At 45.8% G+C, this 21,011-nt stretch overlaps 1 protein-coding gene across 1 annotated transcript in view; it reads right to left on the reverse strand.

Moving 5' to 3' along the window:
• Positions 1 to 1,325: 1,325 nt before the first annotated feature.
• The window catches only part of LOC149748132 (uncharacterized), a 176,460-nt gene continuing 156,774 nt past the window's right edge, over positions 1,326 to 21,011 (reverse strand). The window contains exon 7 of the mRNA XM_089918310.1: positions 1,326 to 20,487. The gene's annotated coding sequence lies outside the window, so the exon portion shown is untranslated. The remainder of the gene's footprint in view (positions 20,488 to 21,011) is intronic.

Genomic DNA, 21,011 nt, shown 5'->3' on the forward strand with positions numbered 1-21,011 from the left:
CACAAATAAATGTAATCTGCTCCAGTTTGAATTCATACTTTGGTTTGGTTGAAGCCTCAAAATGTCCAATTCTGTGACAGATTTTTGTCATAGAATCCTAAGACTAGGAGGAATTTTTAAGGGATCATTACTTTAAAACACTACAGTGATATGACAATCTTACTGGTTTTTAAAGGCTTCCAGGAAAATCCTTTTATTACTTACCAAAATGTTTTAAGAAAACATTTGTCATTTTGCGTAACTTACAGCCTTTCTCTGTAAATGAAATAGGGCCCTGTTTGGATTGACGGGGCTGCCTGGTGCTTTCTGATTTATGTTGGTGGTTAGTTCTCCACGTGACACACACAACGGATTACTGATCTCAACACATGAGGAAATTAACTTTCTTTCTGTCGAGCACAAGTTACTTTATGTGCACTTTCTCATTTCATCCTCAAGACAATCCTTCTATCACCATTTTATAAATTTGAAAACAGAGATTCAAAAGCTTCCAGTAAGCGGCTCACACTCACATAGGAGTGAGGCTAAAGCCAGTTCTGCTCCCAAGGTCACCGCGGGAGGCCCCGCCGCCCGTCTCCAATAGAAGGCAACTAATAGGTGCAATTACACATCACTTCTCCTACTTAGCTTCCATGATACCTTTAGGAAGCCTTCGTCCGCTAGGAGAGTTGACTCTTTTAACCCTAACCTCCACCCCAGGCCAAGGTGGTTTTCTTGGGGAATGGCTGAGTGGAAAAGGAATGGTTCAGAGATGACTGGCAGAAAGAGAAAGGAGGCACCAGAGAACTGGCTAATCGGTAGCCTAGGTGATCAGCTTTTGGAAGTTCAGAACTGTAACCTCCAGACCTGGGCACTAGTTACACTAGCTGGAATATTCTACCTCTATCCCACAAGACTGCTTCCCCTGAGATTTCTGAATGGAAGAGGATTTCCCGTGGGCATCGGCATACCCATGTAAAAAGATTCACCGAACAGAGCAAAATCTGGTGGCCTAAAATCAACCTTTCGATTTCAAGTGTTAGTTGCAGTCCTGGGTGGGAAAGGAATGCCATTTGTATTACTGTTTCAAAGGAATTTGTCTGAGTTGAGTTGGACGAAAGAGACGCACCCGATGCTTTCATCACTACTCACCCTTGCCCACATTCTCCCAGGTGCTTCTGTCTGTCACGCCACGGAGTGTTGGAGCTCTGGGTCTTGAAAAGGACAATTCCAGTGTTTGAGCCGGCTGACCAGATTCTTCGTTCTCATAACTCTGCTTAAGGAATACACGACGTTCTCAGGCCAGTGTATGACATTAAGGAATTCACAGCTTCCTGAGCCTGAAAAGAGAAGTTAAAAACAGTGGGTAGGGACTTCCCTGGTGGTGTGGTGGTTAAGAATCCGCCTGCCAATGCAGGGGACACGAGTTTGAACCCTGGTCCATGGAGATCCCACATGTCACAGAGCAACTAAGCCCGTGAGCCACAACTACTGAGCCTGCGCTCTAGAGCCCGCGAGCCACGACTACTGAAGTCCGTGCGCCTAGAACCCGTGCTCCCCAACAAGAGAAGCCACCGCAGTGAGAAGCCCGCGCACCGCAGAGCAGCCTCTGCTGGCCGCAACTAGAGAAAGCCCAGGCGCAGCAATGAAGACCCAACGCAGCCTGTAAACAAAACAAACAAACAAACAAAAAACAGTGGGTAAACTCTGGCAGAGGCTGAGATGCTTTTCATCACTTAAGGGTGGCATCATAGCAGCTGGAAAAGCCAAATCTATATTAATGGAAGCCATCAGTTATTCACGCAGTCAAGGATAACATTTATGGAGCTCATACTATGCATTAGCTGGAACTTTGAAGATGCATAAAGTATGGTCCCGTCCTCAAGGAGCCCACAGTCTAGGAAGGCAAACCAAACAGTACAGTCCCGTAAAACGTTACAGCAACTCTGGTAGAATACTAAGTGGGTCTGGTGAAGGCTCGAAGGAGGGAGAAGGTAAACTTTGGGTGGAGTCTTAAGTGATGGGTGGATGTTTGTCAGGTGTTTCTTACTGGGGCAAAATGGTAGAAATGAGTGATCTTTCACTGTCTGTAATCTACAACGTTAGTCCTGCTACTGATTTAACTTGTTTTCCTACCCCTCTACCCCACTGCCTCATCATCCTCCTTTAAACTCATCTAATATGTTGCTACTCTGATAATCTTGAAGCCACCAAATGTGCCTGGCTCCACTTCTCAGCAGCAGTTTGTGAAGGTCCCTGGAGCCATACGCTTTTCTTGTTTCCCCAAAATGAGGAAAACTGGCACTTTGGCAATGTGGCCTTTAAACAGCTTAGATGCAAAGCTCAGAAATTAGATTTTTTGGGAGAAAATATTGCCTGGGCTTTTGGTTGGTTAGTACTGGCCAGTTTTTCACTTTCCCTTCATCATCTCTCAGCCATAAGGTTCAGTTTTGGGATGAGGTGTGTGTGTATCTTTATGCACGGTAGTTGAAATATATATTCTTAGAAAAACCCTGATACTTAAACCATGTGGGGCACTTGGAAATCTTTTTGAGAATCAGAAATCTGAATCACTGTAAAAGGAAAATGTTTTTCCTATCAAGAATGAAAAAAATAAAAACTAAATGAATGTTTTAAAATGTGGAGCTGAAAAATAAGGGTTGCGTCTAGGACATAGTAGAAGCTCAGCAAACTGTGTAATTAACCCATCCAGCTGCCTTGATGGAGAGAAGTCTTCCTAGAACTGCTTTCCAAACAGAGGATAATTGGGAGTTGGTCTCCTTTCACTTCTGCTAGGATAGGAACAGCCTCCTATAATTTCGGTTTGACAAACACAGTATCTGTAATCTTGTTTAAGAGGGAGGAAAAGGAATTTCCCTCTGAGGCACTTGCAGTGGCTAGGCAGGAGGACACGGGCCCATGACTCATCGTTCTGCCTAAATCTGTCCACGTCACTCAAGGACCTCGGTCTGGACAGTGGAGAGAACCAGCAGTGAGAGTTATTGTGTTTCCAGCATCTGTCCATTTCCCCTTAGGTCTTCACACCTTGAGGCATTTTAACGGCCCAAGGTGTCTGAGCTTAAATGAAACCACTCTGAGCTGATTTGTCTGTGGGGATCCCATAAACTGCAGCACCAAGAATAGACTATATAGAGATTTCATTAATCCTTTATTGTGAAATATAACACACGTACAGAAAGCTGTATAAAACAAATGTAGAGCTTAATAAATTATTGTAACTGTAAACCCCCTTAGGTCAAGATATAGAATACTGCCTGGACCCCAGAAGTTTTCCAGTGCCTTTCCTAATACAGCCCTCTGTTTCCTTTAAAAGTGGTGCTGCCCTTCAGAACTCTAATGGAAAACTGATGAATTCATAAAAGTGCTCACAAAAGATCAAGATGAAAAAAAAAATTAATTACATGGGACGGAGTGAACTGATGAGGATGATTATAATTTTTGTGACTTTCTGTTTGAATAAAAAAAAAACCATCCCACAAGGACTCAAAGGCAAAAAATGTACAAATCAATTTTCACTGCAAAGTAAAGGAGCTGTTACAGTGGAGGATTCCTGGACTGAATGTCAATATTATGACATAGTGTGAGTGTGTTTCGTGTTTGGTAATTGCAATCACTGTTGCTTTTGTTGTGGTCATCCATTTACAATGCTTGGTGTCAGTTTATTTATCTCTTGTAAAAATAAAATACAGGGGGCTTCCCTGGTGGCGCAGTGGTTGAGAATCTGCCTGCTAATGCAGGGGACACGGGTTGGAGCCCTGGTCTGGGAAGATCCCACGTGCCGTGGAGCAACTAGGCCTATGAGCCACAACTACTGAGCCTGCGCGTCTGGAGCCTGCGCTCCGCAACAAGAGAGGCCGTGACAGTGAGAGGCCCGCACACCGTGATGAAGAGTGGCCCCCGCTCGCCGCAACTAGAAAAAGCCCTCGCACAGAAACGAAGACACAACGCAGCCAAAAATAAATAAATAAAATTTAAAAATAAAATAAAATACAGTGTGTGTGTGTGTGTTAAAAAAAAAGAATATGTCTGCCACTGCAGGGGACATGGGTTCGAGCCCTGGTCCGGGAAGATTCCACATGCTGCGGAATAACTAAGCCCACGCGCCACAACTACTGAGCCGGTGCTCTAGAGCCCGCGAGCCACAACTACTGAAGTCCGTACACCTGCAACAAGAGAAGCCACGGCAATGAGAAGCCCGCGCACCGCAAAGAAGAGTAGCCCCTGCTCACCACAACTAGAGAAAGCCCGCATGTAACAACGAAGACCAAACACAGCCAAAAATAAAAAAATACATTTATTTAAAAAAAAAAAAAAAGTGGTACTGCCCTAAGCCACACACAGGGGCTCTCTGCTGGGCCTGTGCTTCGGGGCTTCAGCTCTCCTCCAGCCGTGCCCCTTTCCAAAGGGACAGGGGCGTCTGTGAGGCCAAGAGGCCATGTCCACTTGGAACCCATGTCTCCCTTTCCAGACAAGGCACCAAGCACGGGGGCGCTGGAATTCCCTGTCCAAATGATTCCAGGCCCACTCCCAGGTCTTCCCGGGGCTCTTCCTCAGTTCCACCTTCCTGATGGGTAGCCCAGGGGCAGATATTTGTAGGATGCTGTGGATGAAGGTTAGGGAGTACACATACTTGATCACAAGGCCCTTGAGATATGGGATGGAGGAGGGCTGGGAGGAGAAGGTGGATGGCCCGAGGGTCTGGGGGCCGGCTCTTCTTGCGTCATGCGTTCCAGCAAGAAGCTTTAAGCCATCCAAGAATTCTCAGGTCCAACCTGGTCTTCCAGGTTGCAATGAAGATACATTTGTCAAGGGAGGAGGATAGAACATCTGTTATTTAATAGCTTATTAGTTTAATTTACAACTTTTAAATATTTAGGGCTATGGTATGCAGTTCTCCATTTAAGCCCCACAGATGTTAGCGGTAAGCCTGTCTAGAGGCAACTATCCTGACTATGATGGTAATCCCTCCTTGCTTTTCTTTATAGTTTACCCACTGAAGTCTGCATTCCTATATATTAGTCACTCTTCCCTGTTTTTGAACTGTGAATAGACAGATCATACAGTATGTATTTATGTTGGCCTCTTCCACTTGGCATTATGTTTGTGAAATTCATCAACGCTGTTGCCTATAGCTGTAGCTTGTCAATTTCATTGCTGTATCGTGTTCTATTGTATGGATATCCTTCCATTTTAATGCTGATGGACAACTGAGTTGTCTCTAGTATTAGACCATTGTGAACAATTCATGCTATGCAGATCTTTATCTATTTCTGTTGTTCATATACCTAGGAATGGAACTGTCGGATGATGGATATGCGTATCTTCAATTTTAATGGAAAATACCAAAATTTCCAAAGTGGTTGCACCAATTTATAGTCTTAGCAGCAGGGTATGAGAGTTTCCATTGCTCCTGACAAAGTTTGGTACTGGTTTTTAGTTTTAATCATTCTGTACTAGGAGTATTTTTAGTATGCCACTAAAAAGTTTCTTCCCCCCCCCCACACCCCAGTTATTTCGTGTTGGAAGATACTAAAGTGATTCTAGTAACTTGGAGCTCTGAGTTGACTGCTAATAATGTCAGTAGATGTATATTAAGAGAAGATCTGTGGCCTTGGAAGATTCACAGTCATAAGATCCAGATATGCAGCTGGTGTCGACCTCATCCTTTCATAGGGATATGTGTGTCCCCAGAGTGTGCTCTGACCCTTGTGGCTGGGTACAAATTGCTGAATTACCCAGCTTGGGCCAGTCAGGACCACCTTAGAGGAGGAAGATCAGTTGAGGAGCCCACTGGCCACAGCTCACTAGCATGCCACATCTGGCAGCATCTCTCCCTCCAGGAGGCAGCCATGACCGTGTGCCCTGGTCAACAGCAAGCAAGGGGCATGTGCAAGGCTCGTCTGCAGAAACAGGCACAGCCTGCTCACTGCCCACTTCCTTCTCTACCTACCTGGGCCCCTGAGCTTCCTCACTTCACCCTCCTCTTGCTAACATCCTCAGCCTCCTTGCCCCTTTGTCCTTTTAATGCACCCTCCTGGGCAAAGCCCAGCTCTGGATCGACTCAACTGTTTACTTTCCCCACATCAGTCTCCCAGTTGTTGAGCATTGCTGGAAAAACCTCACACCCTGCAGGTGGTGCTACTATAAACTTTGGTCACCAATGCCATCTGGACCCTTGTTACTGTCAGGCAGCCCTCTTCTGTTCCCCTGGTCAGCTCACCTCCCATTCTCCCATTTTTCTGATACAACGATAACAGATCCTCTTCTGTAATGATGTATTGGGTGCCTACTCAAGACAAAACTGGCTATTGTCCACTATACACAGGGCTATTTCAAACTTTCCCCACCCTCCTCAAGTCTCTGGTTCTATTTTCTGTCCATCTACTGAGCCCCAACCCCAAACTCCACTGTCAGTCTCAATAGGCAGGCTCTCCTGCTTCACGAAGAAAGTGGGGCCATTTGAAGCAACTCCCTTGAATTCCCTCCTCCATATTTGTATATCATTTTGCATCCAAACTCATCCCTTTCTCCTTCCCACCTCCTTGTGATAATACAGGAAGTGTCTCCCCTCCTACTTAAGCTAATCCCTCTGCCTGGCCTCAGGGCCATCCTCTCTTATCTTCCCAGGGACATCTCTCTATGCACCCGCTCTCTCCCCTCACTTCCTCCCAGCAGTGGTCAAATACGTTCACATCTCTCCCTTAAGGACCTGATATCAGGGACTTCCTTGGCTTGACAAAGATCTTCATCCAGACAGGGCAGGAAGCAGTGCTATGGATTGAATTGTGTCCCCCAACCCCTGCCTCGACTCCCCAGTTCATATGTTGAAGTCCTCATGCCCAGAATCTCAGAATGTGACCTTGTTGGGAAACAGTGTTGGTGCAGATGTAATTCATTAAAATGAGGTCATACTCTCTTTGGATCTCAGTGTCCCCATTTGGGACATGAGGGGTAGCTGGATAGTACTTTTTGTGGAGTGCAGCTCCAAAATCTGTGGGAACAGAGGTGGTGGGATGGGAGAGGGAGTTTAGGAGAGAGGGCTCTGAGCTCTCCATCTCTCCTTTGACCAAAGCAGGTCCAGTTTTAACTGTTTTATGTTTGGGAACTTTTGGTAATATTTGGCTTAAAAAGTGTTTCATTGTTTAAAAAATAAAATTAAAAAATTCAAATCTACTGGCTTAGGTGATATCTCAGATCCTTTCCAACTGCAATAGCCTATGATTACAAGGTTTTACAAGTTAACACATATGGGTTTGATGAACACATAACACAGATTTTTCTCAAAAAAAGCCTGATTTAATAAAATTTATTTCTTTTCAGCAAAGGAAATTTGTTAAAGAACTTATGAAAGCAATTTAATTTTTAAGCCTTTTAAAGACCTTCATATAGAACAGTCGTAAATTAGAAAAGCAATCTTTTTTTGGACCATATGTTGGGATTTGGGGTTTAGAAATATGCCCGCTGTCCACATGGGGCTATTAGACCCATGTGCAAGCAAGCACTTGTACACAAATAGGACCTTCAGATGATGAGCTCTTGAGAAGAATAACGGTGCCTGTTTCATCTTTGTTTCCCCAGGACCCATCTCAGTATCTGGTACACAGTAGGTGCTTAATAAAAGTTTGTTGAATGAGAACATATGATGGAGTAGACTCTTTCCCTGGAGCTCGGTGAGAATTCTTGGTGGTAGGAAGGAAAAAGAACTTCTTTCTAAAGGAAGGGGAGGGTGGAGTGGAATCCAGAAGAGGGGCAGGCATGGGTAAAAGTGGCAGGGCTTCTGCGTGAAGGATGGTTATTTCTGTGGGACGGGATATTCACCGTTGAGAAAGGCAGCTCTCATGGTTCCCTCAGGACAGTCTAAGTTCCTGGTTTCCTGGCAACCTATTTTATTTCCCACACTGAGGCCAGTGGACCACTGAGTCTACATTTTCCCCATTTCTCACTGGGTGTTTCCCTAGCCTGGTATCTGCTCCTTATGTTTAAGGTCCTTGATGGGAAGGGACCTGGGTTGCTACTAAGATAAGCCAGGTTCGGCAACCTTCATCTTCCATCTGGCCATACACAACTGGCAATGCGGTAGGATGTTCATGGCAGGAAGACCAGTGGCCTGAAATCAGGAGACCTGGGCTCTAGTCCCAGGTGTGTGGCTTTGGGCAACTCAGCCATTTCTAAGCCCCAGTTTCCTCATGTGTAAGATGAAGGACTCAGACACAAAAATTCTGTGTCTTATTTAGGTTATTGCTTGGATATATAATCGGTAGGATACGATGAAAGGTATTATTAACCAAAGACAGTACCTCTCTTTCTCTCTGTCTCTGACTCCCTGTCTCTGACCCTGTCACACTGTGCGATGTTTCCACCTTGCTGTGCCGTTGAGATAAGGCCTTGAAGGCGATGGTGAAAATGCAGTGCTATTTAATTAAAAGGCACAGAAGCTAAGCATTTATCAGTAGTGAACGTGATAAATTGAGCGTATTTATCTGGTCCCCCTTTCACCACCTGGGTAGTGTCCTAAGGGAATGGGGCTTGCCCTGGGTCAGATTTATGGGTAAAGGGGTCCGAAAGACCCTCACCAGGGGACCAGGCAGTGTTCCGTAGAGGGGGAGCAGGGCCCCGGGGCAGAAACCAGCTGGGTCCCCCTTATGGCTCCGCGGACAGCTCTGGGCCCAGGACTAGTGTAGCCAGCAGAGCATACTGGCTGTTACTGTCTGGCCACTGACAATACCTGAAACAGAGGCCTCTTGAAACTGCATACTTATTGACTTGTCTTCCTTAGTAATTTCAGTTCCCTAGGCTGTGGAGCCTTACTAGATGCCGGCCAGCTGATGACAGAGTCCTTCTATCATGTTGGGATTCGTGCAGTTTATTTTGGTAGGTAACTAAGACAGAAAGACAGAGTTAACCAAACACTTCATAAAACAGTCCATCAGCCACCTGCTCGCAGAGCAGAAAGTCAGATTTTTTTGCCTCTCTTTGGCAGAAAGATCAGCCTTCTCTTGATTCCCATTCAGAATTCTAACCAGGTTACCTGTGAAAACTTCTGAATTATGGTATGTATATATTTTCCATTTGTGTAAAAACAATAAATAAATAGCACTTATCTCATCTGGCCACGCCAAAGAAGAATTTGTTGAGGATTTAATACCTCAATGCATTGGACATACTTGAATTTGACTAAACAGTCAAATTGGGTGATTTGGCTCAATTTAACCAGTTTAAATATCCTTGGTGTAGAGATTTTCAAGTGACCTTGGTTCTTTAAGAGTGATCCCTGAGGGGACTGGCTTTTAAGTGAATTGGAAATGCTCAGATATGTTTCAAAGATCTATAAAATAAGCCTTTCTTTTGCTTTAAATTGGTAAGACTCAGTAAAGAGAGTGAGGTGAAAAGAGCTATTAGTTCATCCGTGTGCACATCTAAATGTGCACCCCGGAGGCATAGCAACTAATAATTCATGTTTAAAAATTTTCTGCAAACAGCAAGATATTCCAAACTACAGCCAAAACCCTGACCAAGAAAAAAGGGAACGGCAGTGCTCATGAAATAAATGAGAATGGAAGTCAGAGTTCTAAGTCCTTTAAACCCCTTTGCACTTAGGTAATGTCTTGCTGAGCACATGGCCCTGGTTCTTTTCCTGGTCTTTGTCAGCAACTTTTAGGAACCTCCTGGCAGAAGAGGCCTTTGTTTCAGGCACTGTTTTCTGCACCTTCCACTCCTGTCGAGTTCTTAGATGCTGACTATTTATAGGGACTTTCAACTGCCTCCTTCTCCCATCTGGTATTAATCTTTATTTCTTCTTCTTTACTAGGTTCTGACTCATCTCTGCCCAGACTGTGACAGGTTTCCTGAGGCCTTGTTTCCCCAGACGTGGTGCCCCACCCAGGTAAGTCAACCTGCTGTTGTCCATGAGGAAAGGAAGGTCTTGATTCCCAGGCTCAGAGAACGAGGCCATGATCACTCAATTTTCCAAGTCAGAATTGGAGAGTTTTCCTTAGCGCCTCTGTTATTCCCACTCCCCACATCTAATCAGTAATGGGATCTTGTCCTTTCTAGCTCCTTAGGACCTCCATACTCCTCCCTTGCCCCCCATCTCTCCATCTCAGTTGCCACTGTCTTAGCTCATTGCCTCTCTCCTGGACTGTTGAATTGTCTCCACACTTCATCCTCAAAACAATGGGGACGACTTTGAAGAGTTTTAACTGAGAAGTAACGTGATCACATTTTCTTCTCACAAAAATCACACTGAATCTAGTGGATGAATTGAAAAGGCGTCTGGAAGGGTGGTGGAGAGAAATCCATTACAAAGCTCTGCTAGGGTCTAGATGAGAAATGAGGAGGGTCCGGTTTAAGCCCATGACAGAGACAATGGAGAGGTGAGGAGGTGGGTATTAAGCAAGTAGAATGGATAGAGCATAGTAACTGGTTGGAATTAGAAGGCAAGGGAGAGGGAGTGTTTGTTATAAATGTCTCCCAGGTAGAAGCTTAGGAGATTGGGTGGATGATAGTATCATTATGAGAAAGAGGCAATTAATTAAATCTGTGAGAAAATGATGAATTTAATGACATGTTAAGTTCCAGTTTCATGTGGGGAATGTCACGTGGAGAGAGAATCCATAAGCAGTGACGTACAAGTCTGGGATTCAGAGTGAGGTTAATGTTGAAGACACAGATTTTGAGTCTGTGTTTATAGCTGGTAGTTAAAGCCAGGGAAAGTATGACACTAGTGGACAGAGCTTATAAAGTAGGAAAGGAAGCCAGTGGGCCCCCAGGGAACGCCACAGAGGGGAAGGGGCTGGAGAGGTAAGAGGAAATTCAGGTTGCTGTGCTGTTACAGAAAGCAAGAGAGGAAAGAATTTGACAATTGGATTATGGACGTTCTTAAGAAAATCAATTTCAATGGAGAGTTGGGGACAGACGACAAATGCCATTGGGATGAATAGTGAGAGGTGAGACATTTCAGACAGTGAGTCTAGATTTCCCTTTCTAGACACTTTACCATAAAAACAAGTGGAGAAATGGGACACAGAAAAGATGACATGCAAGGTCCCTGTCTTAGGAGCATGTAGCAGTGGCCTGTGCACAAGAGAATAGAAAGGCAACTGTGATGCTTAATTTTATGTGTCACCTTGGCTGGGCCACAGGGTGCCCAGATATTTGGTCAAACACTATTCTGGGTGCTCCTGTGAGAATGGTTTTGGATGAGATCAACATGTAAGTATTATAATTTTAATGATTTAAGTAAGTAGACTGAGTAAAGCAGATTGCCCTGCCTAATGTGGTGAGCCCTATCCAATCACTTGAAGGCCTAAACAGAGCAAAAAGACTGACTCTCCCTGAGTCTGAGAGAATTCCTCCTGCCTGAATGTCTTTGAACTGGGACATTGGTGTTTTTCTGCTTTTTGACTCGAGGCACTGGCTCTTCCTGGGCCTGTCAGCTTTTGGACCTGCTTCAGACTCCACCATCAGTTTTCCTCATTCACAGGCCATCAGACTTGGACTGGAACTAGACCACTGGCTCTTCTGGGTCTCCAGCTTGCCTACCCACCCTGCAGATATTAGGACCTGCCCATCTCTCTAATCACGTGAGCCACTTCCTTACAATAAATCATATATACATGTCTTCAGGTTATTGCTTCTGTTTCTATGGAGAACTCTGACTAATACAGCATAGAATGGAAAATAAAAGGGAAAAGAAAGGAAATAAGGAAGGAAGGGAGAGCGAAGGGAAGGTGTGAGGTGGATGAAGTCCGTGAGAGCCTATGTGCTTCAAAACTGTAGGGAGAGAGCGGGTGACCGTTTAGCTGTCTGTAATCTCTGATGGCATTGAGGACTCATTCCTGTTATGTAACTAGAATTAACCTTCTGACTTTGCTGCCTTGGAGTCTCTTGTCTTGCAGAAGCGAGACTTCCTAGCTTGGCTTGTTTTCTTGTTACTTAGGAGCTGTTGCTAGCATAAGGTCATACTTAGAAAATTGAACCCTCAATAAGATTACTCAGAGACTTGGCTGCTTTCTCCCTGGCCATTTTGTCTTTAGGTTGAAAAAAGAAACAGCTCACTTTCCTAAAGTGACATCACACATCACTTTGAAATATGCTCTACAGGCCAGCCCTGAAATCTGTGGGGGTTTTTTTTGTTTGTTTGTTTTGTTTTTTGGAAACCCATGAAAGAGAAATTTTTGTTTTAAAAAATGTTAAAATAATTTTTTTTTACTCTAAAAAGCTTCTCCGATAACCCAGTTATTAGGAGACTATGTGCTGAATAGAAACAGTAGCAGAGGTGAGAATTTGTCCACTTCATACCTGACTCATTTCTGCCATATGATAACCTCAGAAAAGGACCGGAGTGATTTACATGAGAGATTTATTGGGCACTCAGAATTCATTTCATGTCTGCTCTATTTTTGTAATCCTCTTTGTTATACTATTAAAGTGACAAAGATAAATCATTTTATTTGTGGTTGTAGCCGATGCCATTTGGAATATCTGCCCAGCCTCTCTGCTCACTCAGGGTAGTAGGTTCCAGATTTCAGTTTGGACAACATGATGCTTTAGTGTTCACAGCTGCCTGGACGTGGGGTTGGTGCCTGACCGAAGTTCAGAGTCAAAGTCCTTCACACACACACTGAGTCACTCACGCAGACCCTCTCCAAGTGCAAACTTGGGCGCGTGGCTGCATTTCTGCCTCTGGTACCATGAGCTATATCCTTGTCCTTAGGATGACCACCTCCCTTCCTTTCTCACTATCCTATCCCCCACCGAGCTGAGTTGAACTGTATTTTATTACTTGCAGCCAAAAGAGTCCTAATTTATTTAGCTATAATTTAAAAAATAAAAATATTCCCTTCTTGAGTTGAAATAAGAATTTCAACGGTAACTTCTGGGAACAGTGTGTTGGGGAACACAATGTTCTAATTAAACAACTACCCATACTCTCTAGCCTCTTCCTCATCCCAAGAAAGCCTCAGGAAGTAGTCACGACAGGCAATGCTACACCCTTGTAGGAGGTGTGGTCAGTGCAATATCTATGACAGGTGACTTGTCTGAATCCATCAGGATTATGCATGCATACACCTGTGGACCCAGCAAAAGCATTTGTGGGAATTTATGTTACAGATAATTTATTGTATGGGTGCAGAAAAGAAGAAGTATATACATATAATCATACAGGTGCAAAAAAGACACAGTAGAATGTCACTTGGTAAAGCATTGTTGGGAAGAGCAAAGTATCAGAAACAACCTACATTTCTATTAATATAGAATTGGTTAAATAAATTATACAAATCCACACAATTGGAGTACTATGATGCTGTAAAAAGGAACGAATAAGGTCTTTCTGTATGGAAAGATTGCCAAGTGAAAAGAGCAGAGTGCATGAATGAGAGGAACCCACAGCTCCTTGAAGCGCTGTAGGAATGAGACTGGAAATTCCTTCCCTGGGGACAAAATCTCCTATTTCTCATAGTCCACGATAGAAACCATGCTTAAAATTTTACCATGTCTGAGAGAGAGAGAAAACAGTGACTCAAAACCCACACTAAGGTAAGTAACCTTAAACTGCTCTTTTCCTTGAAAATGAGGATTCCTCACCTTCATTATGGATGATAAAGTCTGAAGAAACAACTTCCGAGTTTACTTGGGACTGCCCAAGGTGGTGCTGACAGATAGGAAACAGGCTTCCTAGTTAAACGTGAATTCCAGATAAACAACAAATACTTTGCATACTAAAGTGATATGCTGAAAACTATATTAAAATTTATTTGTTGTTTATCTGAAATTCAGACTTAACTGGTGGCCTGTATTTATATTTTGCTGAATGCGTCAACCCAGGCCCCAGGGACTAGCCTGCCCGAGTGGAAGCTCCAGCCCCCATGGTTTGAGACACAAGTGGGAAAGCCCATTGGTCTCCATCATTCCAACGAAATGACAACCAGATACCCACTCATCTAAGAACCAACCAGATGCCCCGATGGGCATGACAACCGCTGCTAATTTCTCTGCCACCTCCTGCCCCAGCAAATGGCCACCATCCAGGCCTCTGCTACTGCTCTAGGTCCCACAGAGAAAGCACGAATACCCCCTTCACTCGGACGGGTGAAGCTCACAACCATCACATTTGATGGACTTTGTGTTTCTAATAGGAAATATGGATTTGTGCTGCTTTCCCAAATTTTCTCACCTGGCCCACACACTCTCATGACTTAAAAAGACAGAATGACTGTGTATTCTGTCAAGAAACCCCCTTCTAGCAACCAGAACATGGTCCAAGGCAGCCCCTTCTAGGTGCCAAGGTATCTGGCAAGCCTCGAAGGTGGTAGCCCATCATCTCAGCTGCTTCATCTGAGAGGAAGAGGGTGGCTCTGGTGAAACATCACTCCCACAGCAGAGACCATCTTTCCAGTTATGAGGGGGCCTGCTCAAGTCTTGACTGTGACCCCCCATCAGAGAAGGGGAGCAAGCCTGTCCTCAGGAATGTCAGCTCTTTATCTGCCTTTCATTGGTTCAAGGCACAGATCGTGCTCATGGAACACCGCTCAGCCTTCCTCCTCCATCAAAGAGAAAACTCTCCTGCATAGGAAGACCTCTTGGAATGTACACCTTGGGTTACCCGCCGTCTACATGTGCGGCCAGCTCTGCAATTACAACACACACGATGACAGTGAACACAGGTCCCAGCAGCCCTCCTCCCAGGGACAGAGGAGATGTGTAAACCCCACAAGTGGTAGGCCTGTCTTCTCTGAACCTCGGTCCCCCCAGGTTCCAGCTTGGTGAGCTGACAACCTGTCTTCTGAACAGTCCATAGGATTGGAGGCTAAGCTTCCAATTTAGCTTTCTGGAAAAGGTGGGCCCACAGAAGAACAATTAAAGACAATAGCTGTGCTAGATCAGTGCCACAGGAGAGGACTGGCTCTTTCCTGAAGCTGCAGCTCACTGAATAAAGGCCAAGCCACCAGCAGCCACAGTTCAAACAGAGAAGCGCAGCCACTGCAGTCATGATTCAGACACTGAACCCTGCACTAAGTGTGGGCGAATAGTCGGGTGTGTTACATCACGGAGACTGATTTCAAAGTGTGGTGAACGCAGTGGGGTTTTTAGGGCAGACACACAACTGCTTGCAAACAAGTAGCAGGTGCAATGAGCAGCGTTTCGTGCTCCTCTGCAGGTCTTCTCTTTGGTCTCTCGAGGGAGCTGGAAGAAACCCAATTCTGAAACTCAAACCTGCATCGGCCATTATTTTCCCTTAAACTAGAGCTGAACCTAGGAGATCTTCTGGCTTTATTTGCCAAATTCTAATGGGAACTGAGCCCTCCAAATATTATTCTTATTATGTTGTGCTAATATTTTTTGCTGGAAACACATCATACCAAGATGTCTTGGACCCCTTCCTTTACCAGACTATTTGAAAGCTCAAATGAGCAGACATCCAACTTCCGGGCTGATCCAGGTTTTTCATGATCAAGCCAGGGCAGGCAAAGATTCCAGGAAAAGTCTCCTGGGAAGGCCAAGGATTTCTGAAAGTATCTGTGGACAAACAGATGCAATATGACTGGGCTACTTCCCATAACTCAGCTAAACTGATGAAAGTGCTTTGTGGATTATTGGCAGGTAGACTGACTGTGGCCTGGGCCCTGGCACCTGGGGCCTGAGCTGGGGGAACCCGCCTGCCGTTCAAATGCTCCTTGGCTGCAGAGAAGCAGGAGAAGCCACGGGGCATCCAGTGGGGACTGGATTTTTGGACACAGTATTGCCAGGCAGACACCTGGCTGAGCCTGCGGGGATGTGGGAGGGGACCCAGATACTTTGAATCGCTCCCAACCCTTCTCCTGTATGTCCCCCTTTCTTCTTCTCCCCTCCCCAGCAGCTCACCAGAAATCATGGCCTAACGGAGCAGGATGGAGTTCAGTGTTTCTCAGGTGAGATGCACCGACCACCTGCATCAGAATCTGTGGAGACACTGGTTTAAAATCCGGATTCTTGGGGCCTGCTCTAGACCTACCTACTGAGTCTCTGTGGGGAGGCCTGGGAAGCTGCACTGTTCACAAACTCCCCTGGGTGATTCTTACAGGCACTAAAGTTGAGAAGCATCATTAGAAGTAAAAGGGTCTCCAATGAGCAGCCAAAACACCCAAGTTCAACTTACTACCTAGATCGTCTTGGGCAAGTTGTTTATTACATTCCAGCCTCATTTCCCCACCTGTAAACATGGGTATGCCATTTTATGAGACTGATTTTTCTTCTCCTTGAGGATTCAATGCAATGAGACACAGGACTAGGCTGAGCTCTTGCTAGATTTTAGCAGCCAGGACCCCAGGAGAGATAGAAAAGGGATGGTGAGCTAATGAAAATCTTTGTAGGCCTCAGGGTGTATATAGTTTACAGCAATCTTCAAAGGCTCAACCTTTTCTGGATGGACACAGAGCACGGAGATTTAACACCAAGTGGCTTGACTACCCACTAAAGCCTTACTAACATAGCCAGGGGTGGAGGATATGGTGCTACAAGGAAGAAAATGTGACAAAGAGATGCTTTCAGCCAAGCAGACACAGGCTAATATAAAAGTGGAATAGGGCTTCCCTGGTGGCGCAGTGGTTGAGAGTCTGCCTGCCGATGCAGGGGACACGGGTTCGTGCCCCGGTCCGGGAAGATCCCACATGCTGTGGAGCAGCTGGGCCCGTGAGCCATGGCCGCTGAGCCTGCGTTTCCGGAGCCTGTGGTCTGCAACGGGAGAGGCCGCAACAGTGAGAGGCCCGCGTACCGCAAAAAAAAAAAAAAAAAAGTGGAATAATACACCTAGCTAAGAGCATAGGGTAAAACCCCCACGTGCTCTCAGCCACTGATTCTCACCAAGGGCAATTATGTCCCCCAGGGAACAGTGGGCAAAGTCTGGAGACATTTTTGATTGTCATAACCGGAGGATGCTATGGCATCTAGCAGGCAGAGGCCAGCGATGCTGCTAAACATTCTCCAGTGCAGAGGCCAGTTTCCCGTTATGGAGAATTAACTGGCTCAGAATGTTAACAGAGCCGAGGCTGAGAAACCTTGCTCTAAGCTAACGCAGAAGACTGAGTCACGGGTGATGGAAGGACGCCTCCAGGTGGCTAAACACCTCCCAAGTCACAGGATTCTGCTGCTGGATTGCAAAGTCTCACAGATGGACCATGCGACCCGGTGCCCTGCAAGCTGGAGGATCACCACTAACCTCTTTCCATATCACGTGTTCAGCGTAGCCAGTTTCCTGCTTGTTTCCACGATGAAACAATCGGGGAAAGTGTTCCTAGAGCTTTGGCAAAGCAGAAGTGCTCTTCTCTGCAGGGGAGGGAGGAGGCCGTCTCACTCCTAGCAATTGTCTCTATTTTTACCACGAGGGTAGAACAAGAAGAAGGAACTGGGAAGCCCGGCCATCCAACGGGGTTTGCCCCTCTAAGGAGCCACGCCCAGGCTCGTTCAGCATAGCTCACAGGCTTAGAGGGATGCGGGGGAGGGCATCAGGTTTGGGACCAGGTCCAAATGGCAGTTGCTTTTGACAATCCTTTGCCAGTATCTTGCTTCCCTCCCATGATCCTCGGCTGCTTTCGTGGATCTTCCCCGGTTCTTTCAGGTTGGTGTTCATTAGCTAGCTCCCTGGCTTTTCTCCCTCTCCTTGGTCCCCTGTCTCTTGCTGTCGCCTCTTTCCTGGCATGGCTTGTGTTCTGGGGCTATAGCTCCAGAAACAAATCTCTTTGTGTGCCCTAGACTCCTGCACAAACTCCCCGTGGGCAGGGCTGGCCTACCGGTTTGGTTTCTTTCTCAGGACTCCATCCACATCCCCTGGGATCCCTTGACCATTTTCACGCATCTGGCCTTCCTGCCTGCAGGGCCAGCGTCATGGGGGTGTGTGACCCCTGTGGTCACCAGGACTTCATGTTCAGAAGGACCCTATGCTGAGTTTGATGCTCTACTGTCATTTTGAAATTCTTAAATGTTTTTCCTTTGAGCTTGCATTTTGTAAGTGAATTCTGATGGGGCAACAGAGCATGCACACGAACAGAGGAGATACACACGGTCCGTGTGTCTGTCCCTTCTTCCTGCCCCACTCTCACAGACGCTCCCATGAGCACCAAATTCCAGTGGACCCTCAATGTGTGGGAGTTCACAGAGGCTCAAGGCGAGTACAAGGAAAGTGTGTTTTGTCTCCAACTGAGTTAGCTGGGGAGCGGGAGGGATGCTGACAGCACCAAGAGGCCACACTTTCCATCTGAACCAAGACTTGCTTCTAACCCAGAAAGAAGGCGGTGGTTTCTAAGAAACATGGATGAGCAAAGAGCCCTCTCATGTTCTTTCTTCCTCACATTACTTTCCTGCCCTAGCCAAGGACCTGACTGATGCTAAAAATGATGACAGAGAAGGAGAGGGAAAGGTTAGGCCACCCATAGTCCCTTCCCTTTCAATCCTTCTTTACTCATCAGTAAGCTGAAGGTAGGGACTGTTAGTAACATGTGCATGCATCAAGAAATGAAATAAAAGCAGATGAGTTACTTTTGCGCAGCTTTTCCACTGTGACGCTAAGAATGAAATATGCAAATTGTGTAATTTTTGGCGATTAGCATACTCGTTAAATGCTCTTATATTTGCATTTAAAACAGGCATCGCACAATATTGAAATGAAAGGGGTAAAATATATGCTAATGATTTAAAATTTAAATTTTCCTTCACTTAGAGTGGCATTCAATAGTGGCATTTTAAAAAAACAACAACAACAAAAGAAACGATGACAAGCCAAGAGAGAGACTGTGGAAGAAAGGAAAAAGCTTTTATTTTAGTACCTTTTATTTGGCACCTTTCCCCTGCTTTTTAAAAAAGGGCTCCCACATTTTCATTTTGCACCGGGCCCTGCCTGTATGTGCTTCTTCCTACAGCCACAGTGGATTGCTGTGAGGCTGTAGGGATCTATTAGCCTGTGTGCACAGGCAGTGAGTGCCCAGGAACTGAAGTCCCCTGGGAGCGGCACTGAACCAATGACCGATGCAATGGGAGGTACAAAAACCCCAGCTCCTGTGTTGCCCCTTCAGGACAGCCTTGTCATGTGGCCGGACCAGCTCCAAGCTCCCCTGTGGGTTTGATCCAAGTCACCTTCTATCCAACTTCGCTCTTGGCAGTGTGCCTTTCCATGGTCCCACTTCCTCACTCCTTACTAGTTTTTCCTGGGGAGAGTTCTGAAACGATCACTTTCATTTGACCTGAAATGCCATGTCCATATCTCTGGAAATCTGGGCCCCAGCCAGCTGAAGCATTCAAGGGTCTGTGAACGAACTCACCTGTCCTCCTCAGTTCTGTGATCTGTCTCTGCCAGAGCCACTTTTTGTGAGGTGTCAATGGTAGATGGCAGGAAGCCCAATGCCATGGACATTCCCAAAGGAGTCTTCTAGAAACGTTGAGTTTGAAGGTTTACAGTGAAATGTTTTATTCAAACATCTTTCCGTGTAGGTCAGAGGGAATTTGGAGAGTACTTTGGAGAGCGGGCTCCATCATGGGTCACTCTACTGCACGCAATGTTCTGGGCAGGTCTGAGCCAAGACCCCAGTGAGAGAAGAGCGGACGGCTCTGACCTCAGGGAAACATGCTCTATTTACCTAACAAGCCTCCTAACGTCACAGTGTCCCCAGCTCTGTTTGCTTGGCTGGGGGAAAAGAGAATAAAATGTACAAACAGTAGGCTTTGTTTCACCTGTTTAAATGAGTCATAATCTATTCTGTAAAAATTGGTCTGGAACCAAAACAAAAGTCGTATCATCTTTTCCCATTCATCCAGGTACATTGTTACTTATCCTGAACAGTCTTGGGAAGACTTTCACCTTCTTTGCCCGGACAATTTTTATCCATGCTTCAAAACTCAACACAAGGTCAATAGGCTCTCTTTCCCATTGCCACCTCAGAGCCCCACGTAAGTATTTGCGTATATGGTTGCTATGCCCCCTTAGAATGTAAGGATTTCAAGTCAGAATCTTTACTTTATTCTTTTTAAAAATTTTATTTATTTTTAAATAAACAAATTAATTTATTTATTTATTGGTTGCGTTGGGTCTTCATTGCTGTGAGCGGGCTGTCTGTAGTTGCGGCAAGAGGGGGCTACTCTCTGTTGCAGTGCGTGGGCTTCTCATTATGGTGGCTTCTCTTCTTTTTTTTTTTTTTTTTTTGCGGTACACCAGCCTCTCACCGCTGCGGCCTCTCCTGTTGCAGAGCACAGGCTGCGGACGCACAGGCTCAGCGGCCATGGCTCACGGGCCCAGCCGCTCTGCAGCACGTGGGATCTTCCCGGACCGGGGCACAAACCCATGTCCCCTGCATCGGCAGGCGGACTCTCAACCACTGCGCTGTGGTGGCTTCTCTTGCTGCAGATCATGGGCTCTAGGCATGTGGGCTCTAGAGTGCAGGCTCAGTAGTTGTGGTGCACAGGCTTAGTTGCTCCGCAGCATGTGGGATCCTCCCGGACCAGGGCTCGAACCCGTGTCCCCTGCATTGGCAGGCAGAGACTTAACCACGGCGCCACCAGGGAAGCCCCATATCTTACTCATTTTTGAAGCCCCACAACCTGGTGCAACACTTGTTATATAACTGATCTCAGAAGCATTTGATTAAATAACCATAATGGCAGCTATATGAACCAGGCCCTACACTGAGCACTTCACACGCATTATTGTCTTCCCTCCTCACAGCAACATGATGAGGATCTATAAGGTGGGCACTAGTACCCTTGTTTTACCGTTGGGGAAACTGAGGCCAAGGAAGGTTAAGTAAGATCTTGCCTAAGATCACATAGCCTCCCTAGCCAGAGGAAAGAGTCAAATAGCACCAGAGCCTGTGTTGTTCACCACGGAATAAATGAAGTTGGTGAATAGGTTTTTCCAAGGTGGTCAGGAAGAGAGCTCATTAGAAGGCAGACTTGTATGTACAATGGCCTCTTAATTAAACAGAATAGCACAACCTTCTGAGACTGAAGCAGGAAGAAATAGAAAATATAAACAGACCAATCACAAG

Source organism: Delphinapterus leucas, chromosome 10, assembly GCF_059928025.1.
Source record: "Delphinapterus leucas isolate spDelLeu-1000000601 "Yukka" chromosome 10, BTC_Dleu_Yukka2, whole genome shotgun sequence".
NCBI lineage: Eukaryota > Metazoa > Chordata > Mammalia > Artiodactyla > Monodontidae > Delphinapterus > Delphinapterus leucas.